The sequence below is a fragment of the Podarcis vaucheri genome (assembly GCF_965113315.1).
Source record: "Podarcis vaucheri genome assembly, chromosome: Z".
NCBI lineage: Eukaryota > Metazoa > Chordata > Lepidosauria > Squamata > Lacertidae > Podarcis > Podarcis vaucheri.
Genome location: NC_138758.1, coordinates 32443529 through 32467852, shown reverse-complemented (window position 1 = coordinate 32467852; position 24324 = coordinate 32443529). Strand labels below are relative to the sequence as shown.

Below are 24324 nucleotides of genomic sequence, written 5' to 3'. Positions count from 1 at the left end.
GAGCCTAAGAATGTAAGAAAAGGCTGCTGGAAACAACAGATTTAAATGGCAAGAAAGGAGACTAATCATTAGGAAGAACTTTCTGACAGGAAGAGTTGTTCAATGGTAGAAGGGACTGCCTTGGAAGATGGTGGACTCTCCTTCATTGGAGGTTTTTCAGCAAAGGTTGGATGGACATGGTTGCTTTAGCTGTGATCCTTGCATTGCAAGGGGTTGGACTAGATGGAACTTGGGATCCCTTCCAACTCCACACTTCTAGGATTCTACAGTTTGAAGGAAGGGGTTGCCAGAGGCACCTTCAAAGCCTTTGTTCATAAATACTGTTGTACAATGGAGATCTGATTGAGTAAGTATGGAACATAATTCTCACACACCTGGAGGAGCAGTTGTCAGGTAGCTTATGAAATCCCAAAATGGCCCTGCCCTGCTTTCCCATGAGGAAATGAGGACCTTCCCTTTCTTAGCAGGCCAAAATTCTCACCTCTGCAGCCTCCGTTGCTACTGACAGTGATGGAAGAAGGATTTTCCTAACAGGGCTTTTGAAATATGTCACTGGCAAAATATAGCCTCACAGTGTCTAACTAGATGCCTGTAGGAAAGCTGCAAGCTGGATTCAAGCACAAGAGCCCTCTCTTCTCCTGTTTCCCCCCCCCAGTAACTGGCACTCAAATACCTTGTTGCCTCTGACCATGGAGGCAGAGCATAGCCATCCTGCCCAGCAGTCATCAATACTCCTCTCCTTCTGCATGAATTTGTCCAGTCCTCTTTTAAAGCCATCCAAGTTGGTGGCCATCACTGCCTCCTGTGGGAGCAAGTTCCACAGTTTGAATATGCACTCCATGAAAAAGTCCTTTCTTTTAACCTGTCCTGAATTTTGCAACATTCACACATTGATTCCTCCAATTATTTATTTATTTATTTATTTATTTATTCATTCATTCATTTCATTTCATTTCATTTCATTTCATTTCATTTCATTTCATTTCATTTCTATCCCACCTTTCCCTCCAGTTATCTCCAGGGGGCATACTTGGTTTGCCCCCCTCCCCAGGTCACTAATGGCCAAGTGGGGATTTGAACCCTGGTCTCCCAGGTCTTAGTTCAATACTCTAGCCATTACACCACACTTGTTCTTATCGCAGGGGGTTGCAATTCAAGGGGTGAACTAGATGGTCCTCAGGTGTCCCTTCCATATCTACAGTTCTATGACTTTGCATCAAGCTGGTCCACAGAAGGAGGAGGAAGCTGGAGCACCCACCACGAACCAGCTGTGAACACAAATTAGGGTGCTTGAGGGGAACCTGGCAGTGGTACCATCCACAGCACACCCAGTAGCCTGGAACGCCAACGTCACCTGGCAGCTGGTGATGTACCACCCACGCTGTGCCCCACCTTGGGCCAGGGAGGAGCAGCAGAGGGGGCAGAAGCAGAAACATGCCTGGAATGTTTGTTGTGGGAGGAGGTGTGGCGAGTTTAAGGTGTGACTGGGTGAACAGTAAACATTCATCCATGGGCAGGATGATCATGTGCTCAGTACATAAGGGTGTGTTCTCTCTCTCTCTCTCTCTCTCTCTGCAAGGTGAAACTTTTGGTAGTGGAGAAATCTGGGATAAGGAATTCAATACACAGGAGGAGCTTGGCATAAGAACATAATTAGAGCCCTGCTGGATCAGGCCAGTGGCCCATCTAGTCCAGTATCCTGTTCTCACAGTGGCCAAATATCCCTAAGAATTTAGCAATCTCAATAAACTGCCTCTGGGCATGGAAATTTCAGAAGAGAGCTGCTGGGTCAGGCCTTGGCCCATCTGGTCCAGCATCCTCTTCTCACAGTGGCCAGCCAAATATCTGTCAGAAGCCCACAAGCTGAATTCGGACACAAGAGCACAAGAATACTGTATGAACACCTTCAGTGAAGGAAGGTCCACTGTCTCCCTAGGTCATCCATCCCAGTTTCAAAGAACTCTTACCCTCAGAACCCCCAACAGATGCCCATGCAACCTCTGTATAAAAATATCAAATGAAGGGGAGTCCACTATCTTTCAATGGACAGCTTCAAAGGACAGCTTTCTTCTTTTCAGTTTCTGGGAATATAGCAGGGAAATGACACACAGGGACCAAAAAAGGACTTCCAAAGTGTTGTCACCTGAAGTATGGAGCAAGCTGGCTTTCTGCTGCTCCAGAAAATGGGGTCCCAAAATGATTTGAAGGACAAGTAAATAGGTTTTGACTAAACCTTAGGAAGAACTTCCTGATCATAAGAGCGCTCCACAGTGGGCCAGACTCCCTCTGAAGGTGATGGACTCTCTTGCATTGGCAGTTTTTAAGTGGAGGTCAGATGGAGCCGTCTGTTACAAATTATTCAGCAGTAATTCCCGCATTTCAGGGGGTTGGACTAGAAGACCCTTGGTGTCCCTTCCAACTATGTGGTCGCATAATCCGTGATTCTTGGGTTCTAGCTGACAAGTGGCTTGAGATAGAATATCAACCGCTGGGATCTCATGGTCTCTCGAAAGAGTCTCTTAAGTTGCCCATTAGCTAAAAATATAATTGGCTTCCTTTAATCCACATTGTCCCGGGGGATGCATTTGCTGTAGCATCCTAAGTGGGCTTTGTTTGAGGCTGGGGACTTTGCAGCATGCGTAGCCTCGCACCAGCTGGCAACAGACCGCAAATGACACCAGGGAAAGGAAGAGGAAGCTGGTGACATTGGAGACCATGTGTGATTTGAGAGAAATATGTCTGAAAGGAGAGGCAGATCTGTGAGGGGTTATGATAGTAAGGGAAACTGTAATTAGGACAGGTTTAGCATGTCTGCATTTTCCTCACGCTACAGCAGGAGATTCACCCAGCAGCTGCCGAAATGATTTATGGCACGCTCGCTGCATTCGCCCTGTAGGGAGGTAAACAGAACGTACATACTGTCCCATTTACTCAAACTGTTGAGGGATATGACCTAATTTCTCCTCGGCTGCTGTGCTTTCACTTGCCAGGCTGGGAATCCCAGGAAGCATTGCTTGTTTCCCCACCAAAAGCCCAGATGGAATTAGCTGTGATTCACGAATTGCAGGGGGCTGGACTAGATGACCAACAAAGTCCCTACCAAATCAATTCCTTGATTGTTCAGCTGTGATTCCTGGTTTGCTGGGGGGTGATTCAGTCTTTTATATTTTTTTAATTCTTAGTTTACAAAAATATGTGCATTTCATTTGTTGCAAGACATTAGTGTTGCATGCAGTACTAGGTTGGGAAGAAAAGAGGGTGGGGTGGGGAATGATGAGGGGGGTGGGGTGGAATGGGTTGGGTTGGTAATGCCTCTATTTTTCTACTTAGTGTATGTGTGGGGTTTTGTGTCAGCATCACTTGTGTGGGTTCTCTTTCTGTTCGCTTGTTATATTTCCTTGGTGGTGACCTTGGTGGTGAGAGAAATTGGGCGTGGCCTAGGGTTTGGTTGGTTGTCTTTGGTTGGCAGCTTGTCATGGAGGGATGCTGTGGTCTCAGTGCTGTTCGCCATCTCCTTGGTCAGTGGTATCTCAATCTCCCTGGCGGTCTTGGTTTGAGATGTGCCTGGTGTCCTTTTGGAATGGGAGGGTATAGGGGGTGATTCACTCTGTGATTCATTGGAAGTTTTTAAACAGGCATTGGCTGGCCTTCTACCATGGACTCTCTAGCTATGGTTCCTGTATTGTGTGGGGCTGGGGATCCCTTGCAACTCTATGATTCTAGGATTCATTGGAGGTTTTCCAACAGAGGTCAGGTGACCATCTGTCTGGGATTCTTTTGCTTTGATTCGTGGTTTGTATGGGGTTGGACTAGATGACCGTTGGGGTAGCTTTCACCTATACAATTCTGTGGTTCTAACTCTGCATCCTGTCTGGGCTAATGGATTCAACAGTGGAACCCCCAACACAGTTAATCTTTTAGATGTTCGAGAGTCTCTTTGCTCGTGGGGAGGTTTGCTTTAGAAAATCCCAGGGATTCTCCTTGGCTTTGATAGAGGCGTTTTGAGCTCTTTCCACAAGACAGACAGGAATCTTCTTTGCAACTATCTCTCTCTGCATGGGGTGTCCAGGGAGTTGAGTCTCTGGCTAAATTAGTCTTCCTCTGTTCCCACAGTCACACTTCTAAACATTGCCAGGGCCTGCGGTGTGATGGAAAGGGCAGAAATTCAGCTGAAGGCCTTTGCTGTTTTTCCTCCTTTGTTGAGGAGGAAGAGGCTGACATTGGAAAGGTCTCTCCACAGAAGCAGTTTCACTCCAAAGTACAAAGCACTCCACTCAACAGGAGTCCAAAGGGGAACAAAAGCATCAAGAATAAAGTAACAATTTTCCTTCCCCTTCTTTTAAAAGCACCCAGAAGTGCAGGGATAAGAAAGACTGGGGCAAAAGGTCTCACGAACAAAGACTTTTAATAACCAAGCAGGTAGAGGATGCCTTCTTAGGAAGCGTTCAAGTCTCATGTTGCTTCCAACCAGCTGCTAGAATGAAAATACTATTATGAAATGCTCCACCTCCATTTTAAACTACCATTCCCCAGAGAATCCTCATTTTGTACCTAGGCATGCACAACACATTTCCTTCTGGTGTGCACCCAGGGATTTATAATTATTATTTGGCAGTCTTAAATATCAGAGGATACTAGAATTGCAGAGTTGGAAAGGACTACAGAAGGTCATCTAGTTCAACCCCCCGCAATGCAGGAACCACAGGTAAAGAATCTCTGACAGGGGGGCACCTGACCTCTGCTTTAAAACCTCCAATGAATCTTAGAATTACAGAGTTGGAAGGGACCCCAAGAGCAATTCACATCAGAGTTGAAAGCAGCCTTCCTTGACACATTCTCCAACATCCTGGCTGCATTGTGGACTTGGCCCCAGGCTTTGTTTGGATGGCTTCCTTCAGCTCCAGAGATGCCTTTATGAGTCTGTTAGCCCTCTGGCTAAGGGCACTTTATAGGTCTTGGCTGATTGCAGAAGGAATCCCTTTAATGGGTTTTTCCTTTGCTGTCCCAGTGGGTCCAGTTTCCACCAGGTATTCTGTCACACTCCTATGAGCAATGACGTGATGTGACGGGGGAGGGGGAGAAGGCTAATGCTATTCTAGGCTGCCTCAACAGAAGGGCATTGATAGAGGCTACAGGTCATTGGAGGTGATTCTACAAATGTTCACACTGACTAGGAGGGTGGTACCATGCATTGGTTGTAAGCTGGTTGGTTTGTACCCTCCACACCAACAAGTTATCCCTGCAACACTTGATCACACCACTTCATGGGAAGACCTTGTCTAACTGCAAGTGGACAGGTAACTTAGGCAAGGTGCTAGTCACTGCTACAGAACTTGAAATTCATACCTCATTCATGAAACTCTCAATTGGAAAGCCTCTTAGGTGGCAATGCCATAAAGGATATGCCTGTTCATCAAGAGTACAGGTATCAGATCACACAGGCCATAAGGACAGGAAAACTTCACATGGATCTGGTTATTCTTGAAATTGGTCCAGTGGGCCATTCAAGGTGATTAACAACAGCAAGGAAGCTTTGTCACATACGGGTTTCAAAACATGGCCTTGGAGGCAAAACCCTCCACAATTTAAGACCGATAGAGCAGTGTTTCCCAACCAGTGTTCCGCGGCACACTAGTGTGCCGCGAGACGTCTGGTGTGCCGTGGGAGGGAAGCGGGTGAGTCGGGCGGCGAGAGGCGGGGCGGCGGCGGCGAGCACACGCGGGGCGGCGAGCGAGCAACCTCCCACATCCCATAGCCACTCGCTTCGGCCGGCCTACTGGGCTGTCGCAGGCGGAAGGCCTGCGCATGCGCGAGTTTTCGCGCCTTCGGGATTCCCTTCACGCCTTCCTCCTCCCGGGTCCTTGAGAGCGCGGGAAGCGGCAGCGCGAGACCGGCGTTGAGCCTGGTAGGTATTGCGCTTGCCAAGGCCATAGGCACCGACTCCATGGGGCCTGAGGGGGCCCGAGCCCCCTCAAAAATTCATTTGGGGGGCTCCGCCCCCCCAATAATCTCGGGCGCCCCTCCAGCAGATCGCCGCCACCGTTCGGATGTACCGTAAACCTCGCAGTATTCTGTAGGGTGTGTGCTTTCAAGAACTGTGTTTAGGATTGGAGCCTTGTTGAGCTAACACAACCTCCTCTTTACTTAAGGGAAATGTTTAAGCTTTTCTCCCCGCCCCTGTGTTGAGTTTTAAAAATAAATAATCCTACAATTGCAATAGGGGGAGACTATGTGTATGAACCGAAAGGGGAGAAGAAGCGGGGCGCGCGCGCGCAGGGGGGGGGTTCTCGAGCACAAATCAAGACAATGGATCTTCTGCGCTGGAAGAGGCGGCAGATCTCAAACAAAAGCTTGATGAACGGAAGAGACAAAAACACAAAGTTCCATTCAGGGCTCCCCTTTTGCCACGTCGTCTCACAGTTTGGAAGATAGCAGCTCTCCAAATTAATAGTCCTCTTTGAATAGGCGGGGCCTGAGCGTTCCACCAATTTAGGCCTCCTGCCGGGATGTGATATGGCTCCACCTTCCTCAAGGTGGTTCTGCTTTTAAATATTTTCCACCCTGTCACCATGAGGACTAGCGACTTCTTTTCGTAAAATATAAAATCGCTGTTCCTTGCTCTCGTGAGACTGTGTGTTTTAATTCGAAAAGGGTGTTCCGTGTATTTGATTCCTATTAAAGAGAGTTACTTTATATATAGTCAATATAGGCACAGAGTTAATTTTTTAAACATTTTCTAATGGTGGTGTGCCTCGAGATTTTTTTCATGAAACAAGTGTGCCTTTGCCCAAAAAAGGTTGGGAAACACTGCGATAGAGGAACATAATGTTTGTGTGTGCTGCCCCTGCTGGTACAACATCAATATAAAACACTCTTGGGTGGAAGGTCCACGCCACATTTTGTTTCAGCTGCAGCGAGTTAAGCTGCAAAAAAAAAGGTTATAGTGGATGCTGTTTTGCCAGCCATCCAACGTTCAGCATGGTAGGTAGTCAGGAAGATGATAACCCAGACACTCTTGTGCTCAGATGGCAGTGAGGAGAGCTGGTGTCCAAAAGCTTGTTGACTTGAGGGTCAGAGATGATGACACTCTGGGAAATCTTTCTGTACGTATGAGGAAAACAGCTTTCATTAACCCCAGTGCTTCATCCCAATTGGAGCTAATAGACTCAGTGATATTTTTGTAGAAAAAGAGGTGCCGGAACTCACCATGACCGCCTCCCTTGTTCTCTTAGAATAGCAATTATGTCCACCTGAGGGGGCCAGAACTGAGTTCTGGCTTTAAAAAAGCCCTGGATAGACTGGTCTCACTGAGTATAGGAACCTCCATTGACATGTAAACTTCCTTCAGAGGAACTAAAGCAAGTCATTGATGAGCCCATGCAAATTCCACAGTGGCCCTGTCATACTCCGTCTGTAGAGAGGTGTGTGAAACAAGTCACAGAGGCAGCAGGCAGGGTGTATACACATGAGAAATGTAAGGGCTACATCAGAGGTCAAGAAGAAAGTTGGCAGCTGATGTCCAAGCTAATGTTGTATACTTAGTGGGATATGTTTTATGCATAATTTTTTATAGTATTATCTGACATTTTCAGAAGGTAAAAATAAAATTCTGTGGTCTTCCGAGAACAGTTTATGTGCTTTTTAACCCAACATAGATTTACCAAGCTAAATACTGTCTAATCACAAAAATAATAGCAGATTTGAACTCCTGACAATCAAAAACATGTTTTAAGACCCCACACTGAAATTAGCAAAAATTAAGCTTCACCCCCTAAAATGACCTGCTCTACCCTGACATCTTGCCTGCCACTACACCACCCTCTCCTCCTACTCTTAAGAAACTGAGCCTGCTGTTTGGAGGAAGTTCCAAGCTGGCACTAAATAAACTTCTCAGCAGTACACACACACACACACACACACACACACACACCTACCTTATAATTAGAAATCCCTGCTCTGCAATTATTCTACTTTCCAAAGTACAGCTGCTTCCTGCTCATTATCAGGTTAAGGAACTTCTTCTGATAGAGACACCTGCATTAACCCTGTAATTAAGAGGCAGATCACCCAGGGATTGCTCTCGGCACTAGCTCTTAGCCACCCCTGAGCCTGGAAGGAACTCTGGGTGAGAAGAGCAGCAACGACACCTTTTTGGTGCTGGCCTTTCACAATGTCACAGAGGTCTCCCCCACACTGAATGTCATGTTGGTGAAAAGGTCAGCAGTCATAGAATCATATATGTCATAGAAATGTGGTGTTGGAAGGGTTCCCAAATGTCATCTAGCCCAACCCTCTGCCCTCCATCCAGTGAATGTAGTCCAGGGGATGGAGCTGTCTGTCAGCTTCCTGCTCCTTCCAGCAGAGAGGAGGATGGGTAGAAAAACTAGAGTCAGTTAACTCTGCCCACCCATGACTCTGGCTCCACCTATTGCTTGGCTCCCTATCTTCTGCCCCACTGTTCCAAAGAAGCACCAGCTATCCCTGCAAATATCGTATGCTCAGGTTGTATATATGAAATCTGCTCAATTCACTATATTATAGTTGCAATACCCTGCAGCGCCCCCTAGGCTTGGTGCTCAGTGTGGCAGAACCAGTCGCATTGCCCTGTTCTGGTTCGACAGAAGCGGCTTAGTCATGCTGGCCACATGACCTGGAAGCTGTACACCTGCTCCCTCAGCCACTATAGCAAGATGAGTGCCACAACCCCAGAGTTGGTCATGACTGGACCTAATGGTCAGGGGTCCCTTTATCTTTTTGGACCCATCCTCAGAAGAGGTGGGGAAATTGACCTTCTGTGGGTGCTGGAGAGAATGGAACGTGAAATAAGATCTAGTCATTTGCAAAGCTATAATTTCAAAGCAAGCTGCTCTTGTAAATGATCATCCATTTCTCTCCCACTCAGAAGTCTTCAGTGTCATCTATCGCATAAGGAAGGAGGGACAACGCCAGATCAGGAAAATTATCTGTGGGCAGGAACGGATGTTTTAGCGCCAGCAAAGAGCTCCATCAGTCTTTACATTCTCAAGCTCAGTAAATTCTAGAAAGAGGAGAAATGATAAGAGCATCAGAAATGGTAGAGTTGGTAGAGTCCACCCAACTTCTGCTTGAAACCTCCAAGAAAGGAGAGTCCACCACATTCTGAAATGATTTGCAGAGCAGTGCCCTCAGATTTTTTTAAAAATCGTATGTGCGTGTGTAACCACAATTTATGTAGGTAATATTGGAGGATGTTCAAAAGAGGTCAGATGCCATTCTTCTAGTGTTGGCAATTGTTGTTGTTTCCACAACGACAGAAGTTATTGGAATATGCAGAAATAGCTAAATTAACGGGTAAAATTTGACAACAGGGTGATGAAACATTTCAGAAAGAATGGGAAAAAATTATGGCGTATATAGGAAAAATAAGGTGAAATAGCGAAACCAGTAGAAATGAAAAAAAAAAACCTCATAATGTGAAATACAAAGAAAATTATCAGATAAGAAAAATAATAAGAAGCAAAATGTATAATGTGAGTAAAGTAAATAATAGTGGTTGTAAATGAATACAGACAGACAACAAGAATTGTATATATAGAAGGATTTATTTGTTTTTGGACATATGATGGGCAAATATGGGAGAAGAAAAGCAATAGATAAAATGGATGATGACAGTGCGGAAAAATTTAGATATGATATTAAAATACCAGAAGAAGGAAGGAAGGAAGTCAGCTCTTAGGAGCAAGTATAAATGTAAAATGTAAAACAATATTTATATGTGGAGTATGTAACTGAAAAACCAATAAAAAAACATTATTTAAAAAAAGAGGTCAGATGGCCACCTATAGCAGCAGCAGCAGCAGCAGTAGTAGTAGTAGTAGTAGTATTAACAACAACATCATCAACAACAACAAATTTCTTATACCCCGCCCATCTGACTGAGTTGCCCTAGCCACTCTGGGCAACTGTCAGGGATTCATTAACTGCATTGCAAGAAGGTTGAGCTAAAGAATCCTTGAGGTCTGTTCTAGCCGGGGGCAGTGCCTCCCATTTTGCTTCACCATCCGTCCTTATGTGTGATATGGTGGCAACCATGAAGCTTCAGTAGCAGTGCTGGCTGCAGGCAGGATCTCATGTTGCAATAACTCATGCATTCCCCCAGTGCTGCTGCTCTGCTAGCGGGGGGGGGGGGGCAGGGCCTGGAGGGGGGCACCACCTCAGGCTCCTGCTACTCAGTGTGGCTGCCTCATTTTGCTTCATGGGTTGGATGACCCTGTTTCTAGCTCTATAGTTCTATAATTCTATTATGCCACAAAGGTTTTCCAACAGAGGTCGGGTGATAACCTGTCAAGCATTCTTTAGTTCAGACTGTCCCGGATTCACAAAAGTAGTCCCAGTTTCTGAATTTGATCCCAGGATGTCCTGCTTTTCCTTAGGATGTCCCTATTTTCACTGGAGAAATGTTGGAAGGTATGGAGTTAGGCAACCCCGCTCCTCTGGTTTGCCAGAAGCAGCATAGTAATGCTGGCCACATGACCTGGAAGCTGTACGCCAGCTCCCTCGGCCAATAAAGCAAGATGAGTGCCACAACCCCAGAGTCGGTCATGACTGGACCCAATAGTCAGGGGTCCCCTTTACCCTTTAAGTCAAAGAAATAAATAACTATACAACCTTTAGAAGACATCTGAAGGCAGCCCCGTATAGGGAAGTTTTTTTATGCTTAATTTTTTTAATGCTTTTATATAAACTGGAAGCCACCCAGAGTGGCTTGGGCAACCCAGTCAGGTGGGCAAAGTATAAATAATAAAAATGATGATACCAATCTGTCCATATCATTCTTCAATTGGGGTGCCCAGAACTGGACACAGGACTCCAGGCGGGGTCTGACCCTGGCAAAATAAAGTGGTGCTATGACTTCCCTAGATTTGGACTCTTTAAATGGACTTCTATTGATGCAGCCTAGAACTGCATGAACCTTTTTTTTGCTGCTGCCTCACCCTGTTGACTCATGTTAAGCTGTGGTCTACTAAGACCCCTAGATCCTTATCTCATGTACTACTGGCAAGCCAGGTGTCCCCCATCCTATATTTGAGCACTTATTCCATGTGAATCCTCCTTTGTCCCCAGTCAGTGTGGATTTCCTTTGAGATAAGCGCAGAAGGGCTTGATGGTACATTTGCTTCTAGTTATTTGGACATACCAGCCTTTCAAAGCCCTGGGCAATGTGTAATACTTCAGACAATTACATTTTATTTAATAAAGAGCAGTGGACAAGATAAGCGAACAACCCTCTTCTTCGAAGCCTTTAACAACTTGGGAAATTTCCAATATATATTCAAATTGCTCCAGCCACCCGTTCTGCACTCAAGACATCCTTATCACTTCCAGCTGTCAGTGGGGATATAGGTGGCAGGCGATGCGAGGATGGGGCTCTGGGACAGACGACTCCTTTGATCTTCATGGCACCAAATATTAGTGGTGGGAATGGGCTACATGACATGAACTTGTTTCCAAGAAAAATGAATACTGAGTAGCATCAGCAGAAAATCATTTCTCCTACAAGACTTATCACTCTAGGCCACAAATCCACAACTGACCAAGAACATCTCAGATTTTGAAGGTGAAAGGGACTCCTGGGTCAGCTTCTTATGTATACTGTAGTTCCCAAACTTTTTTTGGTTCCATCAGCTAGTGGTGATTTAGTGGTTAGACTGTTGGCCTAGGACCTGGGAGAGATTAGGATTCAGATCCACAGCCAGCCAGAAAGCTCACTGGGTGACCTTGGGCCAGTCACTCACTCTCAGCTTAACCTACCTCACAGGGTTGTTGTGAAGGTAAAACCAGAAAGAAGAACCATGAACACCAACTTGAGCATCTGGGAGGAAAAGGTGGGATATACTGTATTTTTTGCTCTATAAGATGCACCAGACCATAAGACACACCTAGTTTTTGGAGGAGGAAAAAAAGAAAAAAAATATTCTGAATCCCAAAAGCCAGAACAGCAAGAGGGGTCTCTGCTTTTGCTGCACAGCATCCCTCTTGCTGTTCTGGCTTCTGGGATAGCTGCGCAGCCTGCATTTGCTCCATAAGATGCACACACATTTCCCCTTACTTTTTAGGAGGGAAAAAGTGAGTCTTATAGAGCAAAAAATATGGTAAATGTAATAAAGAAATAAAGAAACAACAAACAAGCAAACCCTACCCTACCCTATACAAAGTAATAGTCAGTGGTTTGCACTGTAATATAATACAATAAAATTCAAAAGAGCAGCCATTGGTTGCACATTTATTCACAATCCAATTAAAACTATTGAGTTTAATTCAACCTAATTGATTAACTTGATCTGGTGATAGCAGCTTCCAAAAGTCTGGGAGACATTTATACCTCCAACACCCTGTTGCCTTTTAGTCCCCCTCCAATAATCCTATTACCACCCCCCAGTGTGGTACTATCCACTTTGGGCACCACTGGAAGGAGTGCAGAGGAAGGTGAGCAAGATGAACAAGAGTCTGGAAACCAAGTCTTGGGTGGAACGGTTGAGGGAGCTAAGATGTTTAGAGAAGAGAAGACTGAAAGGTGTTATGAGAGCCATCTCCAAATATCTGAAGGGCTGCCAGGTGGAAGATGGAGCCAGCTTGTTTTCTGCTGCTACAGAGGGCAGGACCTGAACCAATGGATTCAAAATGATAAGAAAGGAGATTCTGACTCAACATCAGGAAGAATGTTGGAAAATTCAGGACAGTCAAAGGAAATTCCTTCTTCACACAGCACAGAATTAAACTATGGAACTCCCTGATTTGGCATAGTGGGATCATCATTTAATCAAATCCAGCAGGATTGCCTGGATTGATGTTTAAAGGGGGGGGGGAGGCACCAAAACTGCAGATGGAAGAAAGAATCCACAATGAACAGGAAGCAAACAATGTACAAGAAAGGTAAGCGAGGTGTGAGAAGAGTAGTTTCATGGGGTGTATATTGTGGGCAAAAAATGAAGTACAGTCTGGTTGGTTTGTTCTTTAAATTAGGTGGCTAATCTTTATAACAACCTCAATGTTGCCTTTATATCCCATAGTAAACTATGTTTCTTTAAGGGTAGTAGCAGCACTGATGAATAGCAATCTTGTTTCAGCTTCCAGATATTTTTGTGTGTGTTTTTTGAGTTTTTTAAAGTGTAAATTACTGGTGACATGTCATTTCTATAAGATTTGTTTCAAATCATGTACTTTAATTGATTTTGTAAGCCAATTTCAGTGAAGGGTGCATGTGGTACAGAAATGTCTCACATGCACAAACACTGACAGTGTGTATATATGTGTGTGCTTACCTAGAGTATATATGCACATGCACACTCATCCAATGTGTACATATATAATGTGTATATATATATATATATATATGCATATTTACACACATCCTATATCTTTCTCACACCAAAAGTTTTTCTTCCAAGCTAGTAAGAACGTGGTGCATTGGTCTTCCCACTATGAAATACAGTGGTGCCTCGCAAGACGAAATTAATCTGTTCCGCGAGTCTCTTCGTCTAGCGGTTTTTTCGTCTTGCGAAGCAACCCTATTAGCGGCTTAGCGGATTAGCGCTATTAGCGGTTTAGCAGCTATTAAAGGCTTAGCGGCTATTAAAGGCTTAGCGGATTAGCGGCTAAAAGGCTATTAGCGGCTTAGAAAAAGGGGGGGAGCGGAAAAAAATCGGAACACTCGCAAGACGTTTTCGTCTTGCAAAGCAAACCCATAGGGAAAATCGTCTTGCGAAGCAGCTCAAAAACGGAAAACCCTTTCGTCTAGCGGGTTTTCCGTCTTGCGAGGCATTCGTCTTGCGGGGCACCACTGTAATGAAATCTCTCTTTAAAGGAGTGAATTAAACCATAAATACATAGAAGTGTGTGTGGGGGGGAACTATGGAACTCCCTCTCACAGGAGAAATTGATGGTCGCCAACTTGGATGGCTTCAAATGAGGATTCTCCAAATTCATGGAGGAAATGGCTATCAATGGCTACTAGCCACAATGGATGTACTCTGCCTCCACAATTGGAGGCAGTAATGCTTCCAAACCAGTTGCATGGTATCTTGTGTTTGAGTTTCCCATAAGCATCTTTTTGGCCCCTGTGAGAACAGGATGCTGAACTAGATGGTCGATGGGCTTGATCCGGGAGGCTCATCTTATTTTCTCACATTCTTATGTTACAACTCTACAATTCTATCATTCTATAAATGGGTCCCTCTGAAGGGTCTGGATGAGCTTTGGGTCCTCAATCTTTCCTGACAGAGGCTTCTCCTCCTCCCTGTCCTCTGCTGCTCATAAGAAGAGCCTGCTGGAATAGACCAATGGCCCATCTAGTCCCATCCTGTTCTTACAGTGGCCAACCAGATATCTCAATGGGACTCCCATAAGCAGGACTCTAGTGCAAGTATACCCTCCCCTTCCATGGTTTCCAGCATTCAGAAGCATTGCAGAGCATAGTGCTTGTGGCTAGTAGTAAAATTTTCTTTTAAAGCCATCCAGATTGGCAGCCACCACCGCCTCCTGTGGGTGTGAGTTCCACAGTTTAACTATGCATTGCATCAAAAAGAACTAAATCTGAAGTACTCTAAATCTATATCTGAGAAGAGCTGAGCAGGGGGCTAAACTGTGCGAGAACATGATACATCTCTAATTTGAAGAAATGACCCCCACCCAACCAGAGAAATCTAGCTTGGCACATCTGTCCTGTCATGTAAATACTGGAGGCTTTGATCTGAATACCAGTCGCAAAGTCTGCTCCTGCCACTTAGCCGGTCATACAACACAGGCAATTAGCTAACAGCATCTCAGTAAATATTTCATACTTTATAGCAAAAGGCTGTTTAATTTTTCATTCTTTTAAACCAGCTTATGAATGTTTTATGGTAAGGATCTCTCCCTTTAATTTTTTGGGGGGCAAACTGAATGGACATTGGCATGAAAAGATCCCTACTAAACAGGGGTGCCAACTTGAATATTGAGGGGGGAGGTAAGCTCCGCTGTGCATAATCAAACACAAGATGCTGTTCACATACACCTTTTGAACAGCAATGCCCATCAACTATTTTAGGGGGGGCAGCTCCCTCAATTATTTTAGGGGGGACCCAAAGGGACCTTGGTCCCTAAAAGTTTGCTTCTATGCTAATAAATCAGATCTAGGTATCTGTCCAAATGACTGTCCTCTATGTGTGCTTGCTGCAACTTTCTCTGTTGGATAATAGGCAGGTGTGTTTAGCAGATCTGCCAGACAGGTGGGGTGCATGTTGCTGTGTGCTGCCTGCTAAGATCTCATAGAATCAAAGGACTGTTGGAAGGGGTCCCCAAGAGTTATCTAGTCAAACCCCTGCAGTGCAACAGCTTTGCAACAGCTGCTGCTTCCTGCACACCCTCCTTTTACTTCCAGGCTTATTTTATTTCTGCAACTGGTCAAAACATTTTCATGAATCATAGCTCAATAACACCTGACATTCAACTACTGGTTAAAAAACTTCTAAGGAAGGAAAGCCCCCTATTTTAAAAAAAAAACCTCCAGTGAGTCAACTTTCTGACAGCAAGAGTTGTCCAAGAGTCAGAGGGCGTACCGAGGGTTCCTTACACCCTTGGCCAGGAGCTGTATTGGCAACCGCCTCCCCACACACAAAAACTTGCTGTGACAGTGACAGTGTAGTGCCACACACACATGTAAGTCATACACAGAAGAAATGAAAAGCAATGCAAAGAAAGAGGCCCTGCTTTACTGCTAGAGCCGTTTCACTTTTGAGAAGCAATATCGCCATTAGAAACCCCTTAAACAATCAGCCAGCACAGGAATCAGCAGCCGAAGCCCCACAAGTAAAACTTGCAAACCACAACAGGTTTCACACTGAGAGACTGTTTGAAACACCCCAGAAAATACCATCCGTTGTCACCTGCAAAGTTAGTGATTTAAGGGGTACAAATCAGCCAGATCCTCCTTCCTGCTCTCCCCACCCCCACAAAAGGGAAGCAATACTGTACCATTTAACCACAGAAGGACTGAGCTTGCTGCGTGAAAGGGCTTTGCGGGATCCAACCACAATGGAAAGTATCTGGTTCTCTCTTCAGCACATCAAAAGCTTTCCTGGGGAGCAGGACTGAAAAAGAAGACCAGAAGCTGAACAGCTGATAAGAGCTTCTTTTTGCTTTTGTGGTCAGTCAGGAGCAGTGGGGAAGAGCCAGGATGCTGCCCTCTTGGCTATCCCTCCAGCAGCCTGCGTCCCTCACCGCCAGTTACCTATGGGTGGCTACAGAACATGCCACCCAGGAGTTGGCAGCCCAGTGCCCCCTGGGGCTGCACGCTTGGTAGGGGCCAACCTCACCAACCCCCCAGATACACCTCTGCCAAGAGTGGAATAGATTCCCTCAGAAGGTGGTGGGCTCTGCTGCACTGCAAGGGGTTGGCTTACATAATTCTTGGGTCCCTTCCAACTCTATGATTTGGCAGTTCTGTGATTCTCCCTCACCCAATATAATTACAAAATAATTGGTGAGAAAACAGACCCATGGCTGGCATGTTGGGTCAAACCAAAATTCAGCTTTTGCTTCTGTCCTGAAATTCATTACCAAGGGATTCAATTTTTTAAAAAGCAGTTGAGATTTATTGATGCCTTTTTTTTCTTTTTCCAAAACAGGAACAGAGAGTATATCTAACCCCCTCCCCTCCCCCTGCCCCACTTACAACCATACCAAATACAGCATATCAACATACCTGTAGATGGGATGCGGGTGGCGCTGTGGGTTAAACCACAGAGCCTAGGACTTGCCAATCAGAAGGTTGGTGGTTCGAATCCCCACGACAGGGTGAGCTCCCATTGCTCAGTCCCAGCTCCTGCCCACCTAGCAGTTCAACAGCATGTCAAAGTGCAAGTAGATAAATAGGTACTGCTCCGGCGGGAAGGTAAACGGCATTTCCATGTGCTGCTCTGGTTCGCCAGAAGCGGCTTTGTCATGCTGGCCACATGCTGGACCTGGAAGCTGTCTGAGGACAAACCAGCTCCCTCGGCCTATAGAGTGAGATGAGCGCACAACCCCAGAGTCGGTCATGACTGGACCTAATGGTCAGGGGTACCTTTACCTTTACATATCTGTACCATATGACTTCCCTTCCAACCTTTTCCTGGTTCCTTCGCTTTTCTACTACTCTGTGTAATCCACATCTCTTTAATCATCCAATTTGTTATCTATTAAGTACTCTATCTGTTTCAGCTCTGCTGGATTTACACGAGACCTGCTTTATTGATGCCTCTTCAGGTAGGACAATTAAGTGTTGACATGCCAAATAGAGGAATTATTTTTTTTATAAAAAAAAATCCCAGGTTTCCTTCCTAAGACCTAACTAACTTCCTGCATTGACTGAGAGCTGAGATCATAACCAACTTCAAATCAGATACTTGAAGGGCCATCAGGTGGAAGATGGAGCAAGCTTGCTTTCTGATGCTCCAGAGAAGAGGACCAGAACTGATGGATTCAAATTGGAAGAAATGAGATTCCAACTAAACATTAGGAAGAACTTCCTGATGGTAAGAGCTATTCAACAGTGGAACGGGCTCCTTTGGAAGATGGGGGGGGGGGTTTCCTTCAATTGAGGTTTTGAAAGAGAGGTTGAGTGGACATCAGGCAGGGATTTTTTTAGCTGTGACTCCTGCATTGCAAATGGGTTGGACTATATTACTCTTGGTGGCCTCTTCCATCTCTACAATTTGCTGATTCCAGCGCCATCCATTACTGAGAATGCTGTGTGTGCGTGCAGACTGAATTAGAAATTAGAATCTAAATACAAACATTTGCAAACAAATCCCCCTTTCATTCCAGAGCTCTATTCACATGATAAGTTAAAAGTGTTCTATTAATGAATTGTATAATAACATCTGAGTGCCGAGGCTGTTGCCTCAGTCTGCCCATTTATTCTCTCCTGGTATCAAATTCCACTGACGTCTCACCCTCCTCCACATGTCCAGCTTCCGAGAGAGTGCTATCTTCATTAGCAGAGAGAAACTGATATCGTCCATTAACTGACCCCCTTCCTCTGCAGTTCATAGGTTTGATAAATGTGTTGTTCCGTGCAGCTGCAAAGAGAAACACAGGCAGAATATTTCTGGTAGAAAGTACTGTATATAATTCCAAACACATGCTGTAAACTCAAGAGCAAGCTTACGCATGTCCTTCATTACATGATGCAGAGAAAGAGGAAGTTGAAAAGCTTTACTTCCTTGGGACCATGACCTGAGTCTGTCTAGCAATAAAACTCTGTGGTCCTTAACCATTCCATGCAGTCATGCACAGTTATGCAATCTCCCACAAAATTGAGAGGGGTGCTAATTTCAGGACTTTAAGAGCCTGAAAGATAATTGAAAGAAGGATGTCATTGAATTATAGATGGCAAGGAAAGACGATGGCTTTGGAGAAGAGTTAAGGGGCAAAGGGAGTGAATATTTTGACGGGAGAGATTAAGGGTCCAGGCGTGTGTGCTTGTGCTTCCAAAAACTTGGAAGAGGATGGTTCCAGGAAGCAAATATTCACAAGCAGAATCAAAACTAATAAAATTAATTTCAATAGGGATGAATGAAAGGTTCCTGCTTAGGCAGGAATAACTAGATACAGAAATATAGAATTGGGGGGGGGAGGGCATGTGGTTTGACAGAAGTCCATTCAAAAAGGATTGAGGGGTCTTAGGAGCCCACAAGCTTAACATATGTTGACAGTATGATGCAGCAGCAAAAACAACTAATACAATTCTAGGCTGCATCAAGAGAAGCCAAATGTCTAGATCAAGAGAAGTGACAGTACTACTCTATTCTGCCTTGGTCAGACCCCACCTGGAGTCCTGTGTCCAGTTCTGGGACTAGGGGTTGGAAAACCAAGCCTTGTGAGGAATGGCTGAGGGAGCTGGGCATGTTTAGCCAGGAGAAGATGAGACTGAGATGAGATACGGTAGCTGTCTTCAGATATATAAAGAGCTATCCCATGGAAGATGGAGCAAGCTTGTTTTCTCTTGCTCTGGAGGATAGGACCTGAACTTCAAGTTACAAGAAAGGAGGTTCCAACTAAACATCAGGAAGAACTTTCTGACACTAAGAGCTGTTTGCAGTGGGACAGACTCCCTGGGACAGCTGTTGGAATCTCCTTCCTTGAAGTTTTTTAAAGAGAGGTTGGGTGGCCAGGGAGCCCTTTAGCTCTGATTCCTGCAGTGCAGGAGGATGGAGCAAATGACCCTTCGTGGTTCGTTCTGACTCTACAGTTATATGATTCTATTGTGATTGTGTTTCTGTGGGACATGTTTGCAATATACAAACTCTCCCCTACATACACACACACACACACACTCAAGCAGCTTGAAAAATTAACCTATTGAATACAACTCTGGGGAGTACAAAGATCTGAAGACCTGTTAAAAAAATGAAAAGGGCCTTTTGTTCAGCTGCCTTCTGCCCTGCTGTTGCATTTGAATAAAATTGTAGCAGGCAAGAAGGGAGACTCAACAAAGGAGGAAAAGGCTTCTCATGAACAATGAAATGAAAGCAGTCTAAAATTCTACAGTATTTTAGCATTCCGGGACTGTCATGTATTCTAGGATTCAACTGGAGATTAAGGGGCTGGCTAGGAAGAATTTCCCACAAGACCTGTGGAGGGAGGGAGGGAATGGGCAAGCATTGGAAGGCCTTGCAGGGCCCAAGTGTCACCCAGGAGTAACATGTGCTGGGCTGGTGGTAGCTGGGGATTCACAAAATACTGCCAGCTCAAAAATTCTGAAACCATTACCATAATCTGAACTTCAAGCCCGTTTCAGACAATGTATTGGTAAATTGCTTGGCCTTAATCTGAAGAAACCGGTGTGGCTGCAGAAGGATCTTACAGATGAGCTGAGATTTAAGAAGGCCATGTATAAGAAATGGAAGAAAAGTGAAATCAAGAAGGAAGAGTATACACCAGGAACCAACAGTTGCATGCTGAAGGTCATGCAGGGCCAAGCTCAGAAATAGTTCAGGATTGCAAGAGAGGTCTAAAATAATAATAATAATAATAATAATAATAATAATAATAATAATAATAATGTTTTCTTTAATGGGGTGGGAGAGCTGGGGGAAAAAATCACATCTAGAAACCAATGTGCCCCTTTGGTTTTAGATAGTACATGGGTCTAAAAAGGCCAGAATACAAATTTTCACAGACCTCTAGCAGCTATGGTGGCTCATTTACGAGAAGTAATGTATTTAGTATTAACTCTGAAAGTGTATGCTCAATTCTGACCAATTTTAGCCTCCTGGAGCAAAATATACATCGGGATTACCCCCCACCCCAATCATAGAACCACAGAAACATGGAATTGTAGAGCTGGAAGGGACCCAAAGGACATTTAGTCCCCTCTCCACTGCAGATATGACCATAAAACCTTCAAACATGAAAGAAAAGAAAATGCTCAGAGTGCACTTCATGTTTCAGAGACAGAAACATCCCTCCCACTGTATAGAGGTCTCATGATTCACACTGTTATTAAAGAAAAATATATAGAGATAAACTGTCTCATCTGGGCCTGAGTGTTACATATAATCGAGTGCAAGAAGTATCAGCCACAGTAAGAAATGTACTGTGTAAACAATACATGGAAAATGATGTGTGCCTGCCCAAAATGTGTTCCATAATAATAATAATAATTCTGCAGACAGAATCATAGAATTGAAGAGCTGGAAGAGACCCTGAAGATCATCATGTCCAGCCCCTTGCAATGCAGGAATATGCAGCTGTCCCATTCAGGGATTGAACCTGCAAACATGGCTTTATCAGCACTATGCAGCAGTGCACAGTGTGCCAGCTGTAAAACACATACACACAAACTTATAGAGGGAGAAAGTGCTGAGCTCAGGGCGACAGGGACTCCAGCATCATGTGCCCCTTATCACAGCGCCAGGATGACCCCACAACTGGGTCCCTACCCGCTCAACCCACCCTCCACCAGCCCAGGAGGCAGAGCCAGCTCCCCTCGCTTGCCATTGGCCGCTCCCTAGTGCCCCCCCCCCCGCCCGGCAGTGCTCGGATACTGTCCTGGCACCTGCAGGCCTCTTTTCTAAGCACAAGGTTGGAAGGCAGGGGCTCCATCCCTGGGTGGGGAGTGCGAGCCCCGCAACAACCCCCGGAAGGCAAAAGAAGGCCTGGAGAAGGCAGCCGCAGCAGATTCTGGGGCTGCTGGTTCAACGCCCTGGGCTGGGAGAAGCAGGAGGCTGGGAGGGCCAAGCCCCCGGAGGAAGGGGCCGAGGCAAGCCGGGCAATAAAGCCATGGCGGTGGAGCTGCCCTGCATCACGGAGCAGCTCAGTCACAGCCGCTGGGCTTTTGCCTCCCGTTCTCAACCCCCTGCCATGGTCTGGAAGAGCAGAGGGGCAGCTGCAGTAGCAGGAGTCACAGCCTGAGGGGGGGCGTGCAGCTTAGGACCATTACTGATCAGGAGGAACCCCTGCTTACCAGAGTCTGGCTGCTGTCCAATCACCTGGCGCGCCGGCGGCTGGAAAAGTGGGAGGCGGGGACGTCGAAGCTCAACGATTTGTTGCTGCTTCTGTTTCTGGCAGTCGTTAACTGGGGAGGCGGTGATACTGGACGTTGGGACTCCTGCTGCCACTAGCGACGCTCCTTTGGTACTTAGCTAGGGCCGCCAAAAAAAAAGGTCTCAAGGACTGCATGCCGCCCGCGGGCCATATGTTGGACCACCCAGATCTAACGGGATTTGCATTCTGAGCTAATAATGTGGCAACTCCTTTTGCAACAAATCCAGGCAAAGGTCGGCCAGATGCCCGTCCCATTCCTGAGGTCTGCTCACTGGCTGCATTACATTCCGGGGCTCCCATGGTTTTAATGTTTCATTTGCATCTCGCTCACATTCTCATCACTGTTCTGGGAAATCTAAAATGCATCTTTAAAAACCGAGTTACAATAATTTTTGCATATTAGATACCATCATTGGCATATTAAAAACAGTTCTGCATGGAAAACAGTTGGAAGGCAATCTCTCTGGGACCATGCTAGAGTGCATTGAGCAGGCAATGGGAAGGAAATGGTGAGACTCCCAATTATGGAAACAACCAGAGTGGGCAATTTTCTGGGTCTTCCCAATGAAAAAGCATCCATCTCAAAGCATGCAGCAAATTTTTATAGGATAGGCTGAAGCAATGGAAGTCTAGTGTCCAGATTAAGGGAAGAGAGACAAATAAAACAGCAAAACAATAATATTATTTATTGTTTATTTATTTTGTAAAATTTACATACCTCTTGATTGCAAAAAACCTCAAAGCAGTTTACAAAACAATAAAACAATAAAATTGAGAAAGATTCACACCCATAATTTAAAATGGACATAACTTAAAATACTAAAAGAGATTAAAATGTTTATTTTTATTATTTACATTTATAGCTCACCTTTTCCTCCAAGGACCTCAAGGTGACACATGTGGTTCTAAATGCCTCTTGGTAATCCCTTCCAGGGATGCGGGTGGCGCTGTGGGTTAAACCACAGAGCCTAGGACTTGCCGATCAGAAGGTTGGTGGTTTGAATCCCCGCAACGGGGTGAGCTCCCGTTGCTCAGTCCCTGCTCCGGCCAACCTAGCAGTTCGAAAGCACGTCAAAGTGCAAGTAGATAAATAGGTACCATTCCAGCGGGAAGGTAAACGGTGTTTCCATGCGTTGCTCTGGTTCGCCAGAAGCGGCTTAGTCATGCTGGCCACATGACCCGGAAGCTGTACGCTGGATCCCTTGGCCATAAAGCGAGATGAGCGTCGCAACCCCAGAGTCGGCCACGACTGGACCTAATGGACAGGGGTCCCTTTACCTAATCCCTTCCAACTCTCCAATTCTATGATTCAATGATGACCATCTTGCAGCAGAGATGGTGTCATCTGCAATGCAAAAAAAAGGTGGGAGTCACCTTGGTATTGCAGAATTGAAACTAGCTCCCATCTGGATGTTATGCTGACTCAGCAATTTCATGAAAGGTTTTGTGTTTAAAAAGTGAAACATTCAAGTTTTCCCCACTAAATATTTAAGGCATACATGAGGCTAAAGCACCTGAAGAATGGTCTGGATCTGGTCCTTGTAAGTGAAGCAGAATTGGGGGCTGGAGAGAAAATGATGAGACCACGCTTATAGAGATATAATATATTTTTTTTTAAAAAAAAAGCCTGCATGGGTGGGGGGTTGGACTAGATAACCCTTGGATCCCTTCCAACCCAACTGTTCTATGATTCTATGGAACCTGGAATAACGAATGCAACTTTGTGTTTCAGGACTATAAACTCCGATATACAAAACATTGCCATGGAGCCATCCAGTGTTGCTAGTGTATCTAGTCTCGGTGAAAAACATAGTAATAGGGGCCTCCCCCCCTGTTGATTGACCTCTTAGGAAATGGCATTGATGAGGCCTTCTGAGGCTGGTTGCTATGGTGGTTGTCAATCACCCATGTGGGTGCTTAGTAGTGCCAGAGCCGCAGGTGAAACAAATACCCTTCATTGTCCTTGGTTCGGATCCTTTTCTCATGCAAATGTCCATTATGATCATGAAGAAAGACAAAAGCAGGCTTGCCTCCAAGAACAGAGCACACGGTTTCAGGTTCTGCAGACAGTATCAGCTGGGAAGGGTCCCTAATGAGCACTACAGAGAAAAATTAATGGCACCATCCCTGGAAGAATGCAGGTGCATTCCAGTTTGTGAGACACACATACACACACAATTCCCCCCCCCCCAACAAGCAGAAAGACATTCGGTTTTGCTTTTTCTTTCCCCAGTGTTACCTTAGGCTCTCTTGAAGCCTTATAAATATTCAATCCCTGCTTGTAGAAGTACCATTTGGGCAATCTTCCATTACTGGCTCTCTGTTAAGCATCATAGGATTGTAGAAATGGAAGGGACTCCCCAGGCTCATCTAGTCCAACCCCGTCAGTGAGAGACTATGCACTCAGCATGGGTAGGGAAGAACCAGCCCCATCATAGAGCTTCAGCCTCCAGTCCATCTCAAACCCCAGCAAGAGAAGCAAGACAGGTTCTGCAGAGTGGTGTTGCTGTAGCTTCATGCCATTTACCGTTAAGGTCCTTGGGCAAGCCTCTGTCATTCCCAGGACTGCCATTAGCAATGACAGTGAATAAGAGACAGTTGGAAATCCTAAACTCATGCGGAGTCTGGTTATGGTTCCTGTGTTGTAGGGGGCTGAACTGGATGAGCTTCAGAGGACCTTCCACCCCTACAGCTGATGCGGTCCATTGTACAGTGAATAACTCTTTAAACCACATGGATTCTGGTTGGGCTTCTGCCTGTTTTCCTCTGCACTCTTTT

The 24324-nt window shown here is 45.4% G+C and overlaps 1 long non-coding RNA gene across 1 annotated transcript; it reads right to left on the bottom strand.

The window, feature by feature from the left end:
- Window positions 1–8761: 8761 nt before the first annotated feature.
- Window positions 8762–22472, bottom strand: LOC309523733. The gene is made up of 4 exons (XR_014215575.1): window positions 22415–22472; window positions 21467–21644; window positions 15991–16106; window positions 8762–9037 (listed from the first exon to the last, which is right to left on the bottom strand). It is a non-coding gene; the product is annotated as an uncharacterized lncRNA (long non-coding RNA).
- Between the last annotated feature and the right edge of the window lie 1852 nt (window positions 22473–24324).